The following is a 10,475-nucleotide window of genomic DNA, read 5'->3' as shown; positions in this document are numbered from 1 at the left end:
AGGGTTTCACAATGTTGGTCAGGCTGGTTTTGAACTCCTGGCCTCAAGTGATCCACCCGCCTTGGCCTCCCAAAGTGCTAGGATTACAGGCCTGAGCCACCCCGCCCAGCTGACTTTCAAAGCCTTTTAAGTGACCATTACCTGATAATAGTTCTGAGAAAAAAGGTTAAAGTGACAAGATATTTTGCTGCTGAACTCAATCCAGTTATTTTGCCTACTAGATTCAACCCAGTCTTCAGACTTACAATGCTTTCTGCCTATAGTCTCCATTCTCTGGTTCAAGCTTTACTGAGGAAAGAGAATGCAGGAAGCATACTTTACTTACACTTAACCCTACCCCCCTTGAAAGCCAGTGAGAGGCCAGGACCCTGTACAGAGGTTCTGGATTAGAAAGGTACCTGTTACAGGCCAGGTGCGGTGGCTCGCGCCTGTAATCCCAGCACTTTGGGAGGCTGAGGCGGGCGGATCATGAAGTCAGAAGTTCAAGACCAGCCTAGCCAATATGGTGAAACCCCATCTCTACTAAAAATATAAAAAATTAGCCAGGTGTCGTGGCACGCACCTGTAGTCTCAGCTATTCAGAAGGCTGAGGCAGGAGAATCACTTGAACCCGGGAGGTGGAGGTTGCGGTTTGCCAAGATCACGCCACTGCATTCCAGCCTGGGCGACAGAGCGAGACTCCATCTCAAAAAAAAAAAAAAAAAAAAAATTATCGGAACACAGCATTACCTATTGAATTACAGTTTTCTGGTTTTTTGTGGAGTTTTGGTTTTGGTTTTTGAGACAGAGTTTCACTCTTGTTCCCCAGGCCGGAGTACAGTCTTGGCTCGCCACAACCTCTGCCTCCCGGGTTCAAGTGATTCTCCTGCCTCAGCCTCCCGAGTAGCTGGGATTACAGGCATGCACCACCGTGCCCCACTAATTTTGTATTTTTTTAGTAGAGACGGGGTTTCTCCATGGTGGTCAGGCTAGTCTCAAACTCCTGACCTCAGGTGATCCATCTGCCTCGGCCTCCCAAAGTGCTGGGATTATAGGTATGAGCCACCACGCCCCGCTGTTTTTTGTGTTTTTTTTTGAGACAGTCTTGCTCTGTCATTCAGGCTGGAGTGCAGTGGCATGATCTGCCTGCCGTGGCCTCCTAAAGTGCTGGGATTACAGGCACGAGAGCCTCCGTGCCCAGCTTTTTTTTTTTTTTAAAGAGGGTCTTGATATGTTGCCCAAGCTTGTCTTCAACTCCTGGGCTCAAGTGATCCTTCCACCTTGGCCTCCCAAAGTGCTGGGATTATAGGTGTGAGCTACCACATCCACCTGTAAGAAATATTTAAAAATATTTAGGCTTCAGGGTCTTTGAATACAGGCCCTGATAACATAGCTATTTGCCTGCATAGTTGTCTAATAACAAGATGGTATAGCCCAGTGCTTCTTGCACTTTAGCAAATAATCAGAATCAGCAAATATTTAGGCTTCAGGGCCTTTGAATACAGTCTGATAACACAGCTATTTTCCTGCATAGTTGTCTAATAACAAGTTGGTATAGCGCAGTGCTTCCTGCACTTTGGCAAGCATCAGAATCAGCTGCAGGGCTTTTCAAAACAGATTGCTGGACCCTCCTCCCAATAGATTCTGATTCAGTAGTTCTAGTTGGGACCCAGGAATTTGCATTTCCAACAAACTCCCAGATAATGATGTTACCATTCCCAGACCACACTTGCAGAAGCAGTTAGAAACTTTAGGGGAACAGAAAGTTCCTCCCTGGCGACTTCAAAGTTCCATGATCCCGAAAGCAAAATTTAGCACAAATAGCCTTTCTCCTAGTGACTAAGACTCTCCTGTTCAAACCCTGGGATGTCTTCAGAAAGCAAATAGAAGGGGAATATGAACAGACTGAAGTCAGCATGGAAATAATTCTGATAAAATGAGGGAGGCCTTTGAAAAGGAAGAAGCCAGCCGGGCGTGGTGGCTCACGCCTGTAATCCCAGCACTTTAGGAGGCCAAGGCGGGTCAATCACTTGAGGCCAGGATTTGCGACCAGCCTGGGCAACATGGTGAAACCCTGTCTCTACTAAAAAAATTAGCTGGGTGTGGTCGTATGCGTCTATAATCCCAGCTACTCATGAGGCTGAGGCACTCGCTTGAATCCGGGAGGCAGAGGTTGTAGTGAGCCGAGATTGTGCACACTCCAGCCTGGGCAACAGAACGAGACTCTGTCTCAAAAAACAAAAACAAAAAAACCACGTAGGAAATAATCCATACCATCAATTGGACTTGATCTTGGCTCAGGGACCAGGCCTGATGCCTTGATATTGGTAGATTTATTTGCCATCAAACTAATGAGCTGGGGACATTGACTCTTTCCTGGCAACTGAGTCCCCTGATTGTGTAAACAATTTGCCTGCAAACAAAACCTGAGTGCTTGAAAGGGTAAGTGATCCTGATCTGCCATAGAAACCTTCATGCTTAGGGAGTTTCCCTAGCTAGTTCCTCAGCTAAGAGTCTCTCCCCAGGAGTTTCACTCACCTGTTTCCAGTTCCTCCTTTGGGCTGTCAGCACCTGTGATTCCAGATTCCCCAGAGGGAGATTCCTCCCCAAAGCTGGCTCCATTTACTGCCAGTTCTGGGCAGTAGCCAGGGCAGTCTTTGAACACATTATCAAGAATACTTTTTAAAATAAAAGGCTGTTTCAACTTCCACAGTGTATTTTTTGTCTCCTTGGAAGCAAAGTTTCCAATCTTTGCACTGATTTCTCACCATCCCCTTTTCATCTGATTTCCTAAATCCACTTTTTACTTCAAAAGATACTGAAGTTGATTTTTCCATGCAGTGTTTTTTTTTTAAGTGACATTTAAAACATTCAATCAATTGTTTTAATTTGCTGAGAACTGATAAAACTTTCACAATTTTTTTTTAAGAGTCCATGTCTCGCTTTGTCACCCAGGCTGGAGTGCAGTGGCACGATCTCGGCTCACTGCTATCTCTGCCTCCCAGGTTCAAGTGATCCTCCTGCCTCAGCCTCCTGAATACATGGGAGTACAGGCGTGGACCACCATGCCCAGCTAATTTTTTGTGTTTTTAGTACAGATGGGGTTTCACCAAGTTGGCTAGGGTGGTCTAAAACTCCTGATCCACCCACCTCGGCCTCCCAAAGTTCTGGGGTTACAGGCATGAGCCACCACACCCGGCCCCCCTTAAGTGTGTTTTCAAGCAAAAATAAAATTATTCCAATACCCATATATGTTTTTCGCTTTTGCACATTACTTTATAATCCTTTAAAGACTCTTAGGTAATTGTAATCAATGTATATACTTTTTTCTTTGTTTCTGTAGTCTTTATTTATTTTTGAGATGGAGTTTTGCTCTTGTTGCCCAGGCTGTAGTGCAATGGTGCGATCTTGGCTCACCACAACCTCCGCCTCCTGGGTTCAAGCGATTCTCCTGCCTCAGCCTCCCGAGTAGTTGGGATTACAGGCATGCGCCACCACGCCCGGCTAAGTTTTGTATTTTTTTAGTACAGATGGGGTTTCTCCATGTAGGTCAGACTGGTCTCAAACTCTTCACCTCTAGTGATCCGACTGCCTCAACCTCCCAAAGTACTGGGATTACAGGCGTGAGCCACTGCACCCAGCCCATATATTTTTAAATAAAATTGTGATTACTTAGACTTTACTGACTTTTTTATTTTTAATTAATTTTTGATACAGGGTCTGGCTCTGTCACAGGGGTTGGAGTTTAATGGCAAAATCATAGGTCACTGCTGCCTTGACCGCCTAGGTTCAAGCAATCCCGCCTCCAGGTGCAGTCCACCACATGGGCTAATTTTTTTTTATTTTTTAATTTTTTTTTTAGTAAAGAGGAGGTCTGGTTGTGCTGCCCAGCCTGGTTTTGAATTTCTGGGTTCAAATGACCCTCCCTCCTCAACCTCCCAAAGTGCTGGGATTATAGGCTTGAGGCAGTAACCGCACCCAGCCTGTGTTTTTGGTGACAGCCATTCTAGTTAGGTTGTGAAGCAGTATCTCCTTGTGGTTTCCTTTTGCATTTCCCTAGTGACTAAGGATATTGAGCATCTTTTCATGTGCATGTTAAACCATTTGTTTATCTTCTTTGGTGAAACGTTTATTGAGATATTTTGCCCTTTAAAAATTTTTTTTTGCAACTTCTTCCAGGAAGGCACTCATTTTAAAAATTGGGTATTTATTGACCGGGCGCAGTGGCTCATGTCTGTAATAATCCCAGCACTCTGGGAGGCCGAGGTGGGCAGATCACAAGGTCAAGAGATCGAGATCATCTTGGCCAACATGGTGAAACCACGTCTCTACTAAAAATGCAAAAATTAGCTGGGCATGGTGGTATGCACCTGTAGTCCCAGCTACTTGGGAGGCTGAGGCAGGAGAATTGCCTGAACCCGGGAGGCGGAGGTTGCAGCGAGCCAAGATCATCACGCCTCTCCAAAAACAAGATAAGTGATTTGCAAATATCTTCTCCCAGTCTCTCTCATTTATTTGTATGTTCTTAACAGTGCTTCTTGTTTTTTTTTTTTTTTTGGAGACAGGGTCTCACTCCATCACCTAGGCTGAAGTGGAGTGGCGCGATCCCAGCTCACTGCAACCTCTACCTCCCGGGTTCCCACCTCCACCTCCAGAGTAGCTGGGACTACGGGCGCCACCAAGCCTGGCTAATTTTTACATTTTTCTTTCTTTAGAGACAGTGTCTCCCTATGTTGCCAGGGCTAGTACGGAACACCTGGGCTCAAGCAGTCCTCCCACCATAGTCTCTCTAGTAGCTGGAACCACAGGCACACCCAGTTAATTTAAAACGTTTTTTGTTTTTTTTTTTATGTAGAGGAAGGGTCTTACTATGTTTCCCAGGCTGGTCTTGAACTTCTGAGCGCAGCCTCTCAAAGTGCTGGGATTACAGGCGTGAGCCACAGAGCCCCGCCTGAGAAAGTCTTAAAAACCACAATTAAGAAACTTGGTTGAAACCCTTAGCTCCCTTTTAATGTCAACAGACCCTTCTCTTCAGACCCTTCTGGAGGCTAAATTATGGTCCAGATTGAATTATTCAAATAACTTGAACCTGGGAGGCGGAGGTTGCAGTGAGCCAGGATCCCAGGATCATGCCACTGCACTCCAGCTTGGACAACAGAGTGAAACTCCGTCTCAAAAAAAAATAAATATTCAAATAAACTTTATGTCTCTGTTCTCATGTATCCCTATTTATCTTTGTATTCTGAGTTCCTAACATAGTGACTGACACATAACACTTCTTTAAAATATGTTAAATTGCAATTTTAAGGCCAGGTGCAGTGACTCACGCCTGTAATCCCAGCACTTTGGGAGGCCGAGGTGGGTGGGTCACTTGAGGTTAGCAGTTCGGGCCAACATGGTGAAACCCTATCTCTACTAAAAAATACAAAAATTAGCTGGGCGTGGTGGCGCACGCGTGTAATCCCAGCTACTCAGGAGGCTGAGGGATGAGAATCACTTGAACCCAGGAAGCGGAGGTTGCAATGAAACGAGATTGTGCCACAGCACTCCAGTCTGGGCGACAGAGCAAGACTCTGTAGAAAGAAAGAGAAAGAGAGAGGGAAGGAGGGAGAGAAAGAAATTATAAGCATAAACGTGGAGGGCATTTTTGCAACCCCAATATGGGTTTCAAACTAGCCAAGTAGCAAACGTTAGTTATAAACTGTACAATTGGCTTTTTTTTTTTTTTTTTTTAGATGGAGTTTCACTCTTGTTGCCCAGGCTGGAGTGCAATGGCGTGATCTCAGCTCACCGCAACCTCCACCTCCCGGGTTCAAGCGATTCTCCTGCCTCAGCCTCCTGAATAGCTGGGATTACAGGCATGCACCACCATACCCAGCTAATTTTGTATTTTTAGTATACATGGGGTTTCTCCGTGTTGGTCAGGCTGGTCTCACCTCAGGTGATCAGCCTGCCTCGGCCTCCAAAAGTGCTGGGATTATAGGCGTGAACCACCACACCTGGTGGCTTTCTTGTTAACGAATCAGATTGCATGCTTCCGTTAATTCAGTCTTAGTCATGCTTACTGTAAAAAAGGATGGTATAAATATTTATGAGCTAGAAGTAATAGCAACAGCTGGAGTTTGAATGGGAAGGTGCACAGGTGAATTTCAGAGACAGAAGGGCAGCATTAACGGAAACGTTCCTAATTACTAATTGTTTTGCTCTTAGTCTATAATCAGTGGATTAGTTTCTTTACCACATGGGATAGTCCCTTGGTGCCCATCCTATAGCATGGCTCCTGATTTGTAAAGACATCTGTCTTCTAAGGAGCATCGCATGTCTTTGCTGTTCTTCTGTCTCGTAATCTTACTAATAATCAAGTCCTAAAACAAATGGATTTTTCCAGTTCACACTATAGGAGAAGGGTTACTGGGCCTAGAAACTCAATTTTCTAATCAGGCTTCACTTTAAACGTCGTACAGTCAGCCGGGCGTGGTGGCTCATGCCTGTAATCCCAGCACTTTGGGAGGCCGAGGCGGGTGGATCACCTGAGGTCAGGAATTTGAGACCGGCCTGATCAACATGGTGAAACCCCGTCTCTACTAAAAATACAAAAATTAGCCAGGTGGTGATTAGTGTGGTGGTGAGTGCCTGTAATCCCAGCTACTCGGGAGGCTGAGGCAGGAAAATTGCTTGAACCCAGGAGGCAGAGGTTGCAGTGAGCTGAGATTATGCCATTGCACTCCCACCTGGGCAACACAGTGAGCCTCCTTCTCAAAGAAAACAAACAAACAAACAAAAAACATTCTACAGTCATAGCCCTCTAGAGTCATATACTTTAAAACAAAACAGGTCGGGTGTGGTGGCTCACGCCTGTAATCCCAGCACTATGGGAGGCTGAGGCAAGCAGATCACGAGATCAGGAGATCGAGACCATCCTGGCCAACATGGTGAAACCCCGCCTCTCCTAAAAATACAAAAAAAAAATTAGCCGGGTGTGGTGGTGGGCACCTGTAGTCCCAGCTACTCAGGAGGCTGAGGCAGGAGAATCACTTGAACCCGGGAGGCAGAGGTTGCAGTGAGCCGAAATAGCGCCACTGCACTCCAGCCTGAGTAACAGAGCGAGATTCCGTCTCAAAAAAAAAAAAAAAAAAGAAGAGGCCGGGCACGGTGGCTCATGCCTGTAATCCCAGCACTTTGGGAGGCTGAGGCGGGCGGATCACAATGTCAGGTGTTCGAGACCAGCCTGACCAATATGGTGAAACCCTGTCTCTACTAAAATACAAAAAAATTAGCCGGGTGTGGTGGTGCACCCCTGTAATCCCAGCTATTCAGGAGGCTGAGGTAGGAGAATTGCTTGAACCTGGGAGGCGGAGGTTGCGGTGAGCCGAGATTGTGCNGCCTGTAATCCCAGCACTTTGGGAGGCTGAGGCGGGCGGATCACAATGTCAGGTGTTCGAGACCAGCCTGACCAATATGGTGAAACCCTGTCTCTACTAAAAATACAAAAAAATTAGCCGGGTGTGGTGGTGCACCCCTGTAATCCCAGCTATTCAGGAGGCTGAGGTAGGAGAATTGCTTGAACCTGGGAGGCGGAGGTTGCGGTGAGCCGAGATTGTGCCACTGCGCTCCAGCCTGGGCGACAGAGGGAGATTCCGTCTCAAAAAAAGAAAAAAAAAAAAAAGAAGAGGCATATTGGCCAAAGTCGACTAGGTTGGACTTTGTTCAAAGATAAGGTAACAGTGTGTGTGTGTGCATGCGTGTGTTTTAAACATTTTAATGTGCGCCTAAGTGTGACAACTTGAATTTTGTAGTGCAGAGGTTTGGCAGTAGTAGCATTCACAGACAAGTCATGTCTTCACATTTTCAACATAAGTGATTCTGGCCAGGTGCAGTGGCTCACGCCTGTAATCCCAGCACTTTGGGAGGCCGAGGTAGGCAGATCACCTGAGGTCAGGAGTTTGAGACCAGCCTGGCCAATATGGTGAAACCCTAGCCTAGCTCTACTAAAAATATAAAAATTAGTCGGGCGTGCTGGTGCATGCCTGTAATCCCAGCTACTCGGGAGGCTGAGGCAGAAGAATTGTTTAAATCCGAGAGGCAGAGGTTGCAGTAAGCTGAGATCGCTCCATTGCACTCCAGCCTGGGCGACAAGGGCGAGACTCCATCTCAAAAACAAAACAAAACAAAAGTGATTTTTTTGGTAAAAGCCAAAACAAAATTTAATGGTAGAACATGTTTTTAAAGTAAATGTATCCCTATTCATTTGCGCCAGGCTTTTCTCATTTGTACATACAATTTCTTCAAATACTTCAGTGAGTACTTCATAATACTTAAGTGAATTCTTCATAATACTTAAGTGAAGTCTTCATAACAACACAATGTACACACAAGCTCTTATTCACACAGTACGTGTTTATTAGAGTTGATTTGGCAGAGATTTTCACTTTATTTTTATTTTAGTTTTTTTGAGACAGAGTCTTGCTCTGTTGCCCAGGCTGAAGTACAGTGGCATGATCTCTGCTCACTGCAACCTCTGCCTCCTGGGGGTTCAAGTGATTCTCCTGCCCCAGCCTCCTGAGTAGCTGGGATTACAGGTGTGTGCCACCACACCTGGCTAATTTTTTTTTGTATTTTTAGTGGAGATGGAGTTTCACCATGTTGGCCAGGCTGGTCTCGAACTCCTGACCTCAGGTGATGCACCTGCCTCAGCCTCCTAAACTGCTGGGTAATTACAGGCATGAACCACTATGCCTAGCCAAGATTTTCACTTTCTGTAGTCCAAAATATATTTTCATTTTCAGAGATGTCTATGGATATAATTTACACCTAATAGCTATTAGACTTTGTTAGTGATTACTTATCTCATTTTGTTTAAAGCAGGGTTTTCTTCACCTTGGTTATATTGACATTTTGGACTGAGTAATTTTTTCTTTGGGTATCCTGTGCCTTGTGGGATATTTAGCAGCATCCCTGGCCTCTAAGCACTAGATGCCAGTAGCACCTCCCACCCCACAAGTGTGAATACCAACAATGTCTTCGGACATTGCCAAATGTTTCCTGCCCCTCAAAACTGCCCCCTTTTAAGAACCATTTGTTTAAAACAAATAAAAACTACATTGAGCTGGGTACAGAGGCTCAGGCCTGTAATCCCAGTACTTTGGGAGGCAGAGGTGGGTGGATTGCTTGAGCCCAGGAGTTGGAGACCAGCCTAGGCAATAGCAAAACTCCGTCTCTACTAAAAGTAAAAACAAACAAAAAAAATTAGCCCAGCATGGTGGCACATGCCTGTAATCCCACCTACTTGGGAGGCTGAAGTGGGAGGATCACTTGAGCCTGAGAGGCAGAGATCGCACTACTGCACTCCAGCCTGGCCTACAGAGCAAGACCCTGTCTCAAAAAACAGAAAAATAAAAGAACGCCTACATTGTCTCCTGGGTGAGGAAACTTCTTTATACTTTTTGTATAGGATAGGGCTCTGTATTTGTTAATCTCTATGGACAAATAAAGTCTTATTTGAAAGGTTAACAGGCATTGTTGTTAAAATACATTTCAAACTCAAGGATGGACCAGCCTCGGCAACATGGTGAAACTCCAACTCTACAAAAAGTACAAAAAATTAGCTGGGTTCCAGCTATTCTGGAGGCTGAGGCAGGAGGATCCCCTGGGCCCAGGGAGGTTGAGGCTGCAGTGAGTGGTGATCACACCACTGCACTCCAGTGGCATCAGAGTGAGACCCTGTCTCAAAAAAAAAAAAAAAGAGAAACCAAAGGATGGAATGAAGCAACGCTTGCTCAAAGTGGAATCTCAGGACATAAAGGAAACTTCTTGGCTGCTATCCTGTCTTTTATTATTGTTTTCTTTTTGTCCACCAGGAGGTTCATGTCTTTTATTACTATAGAAGAAAATCAGACATGGATAATCTCTATAGTATAAATTCATTCAACATAGAAGAAAAATAATTCCTTCAGGCCGTTTTCAGTAAAACCTAGGATGGGGAGGTAGCAGTAACTGCATTTTCTGTATAAAGGAATAATTTAAAACACCTCACTGATGTGCTCTGTCTGAGAATGTTTATTAAATAATAATATATTATTATTATTATATGAGACAGAGTCTTGCTCTGTTGTCCAGGCTGGACTGCAGTGGTGCCATCTCGGCTCACTGCAACCCCTGCCTCCTGGGTTCAAGCGATTCTCCTGCTTCAGCCTCCCGAGTAACTGGGATAACAGGTGCGCACCACCATGCCCGGCTAATTTTTAAAATATTTTTAGTAGAGGCGGGGTTTTACCATATTTGCTAGGCTGGTCTCGAACTCCTGATCGCGTGATCTGCCCACCTTGGCCTTCCAAAATGTTGGGATTACAAGCATGAGCCACTGTGCCCGGCCCAATTATATATTATTATACCTGATTTCTCAATATTGTGTTTGTAGCATATCAGGGATCATTCTAAACGCTGATTTTCATTGCTGGTAGTTATGAGATTGGGCTGAATTTCTAAGACCACCCCTT

Source organism: Rhinopithecus bieti, unplaced genomic scaffold (genome assembly GCF_001698545.2).
Source record: "Rhinopithecus bieti isolate Rb0 unplaced genomic scaffold, ASM169854v2 scaffold_52032, whole genome shotgun sequence".
NCBI lineage: Eukaryota > Metazoa > Chordata > Mammalia > Primates > Cercopithecidae > Rhinopithecus > Rhinopithecus bieti.
The sequence above is the reverse complement of the archived record's forward strand: the minus strand, read 5'-3'. Positions refer to the sequence as shown.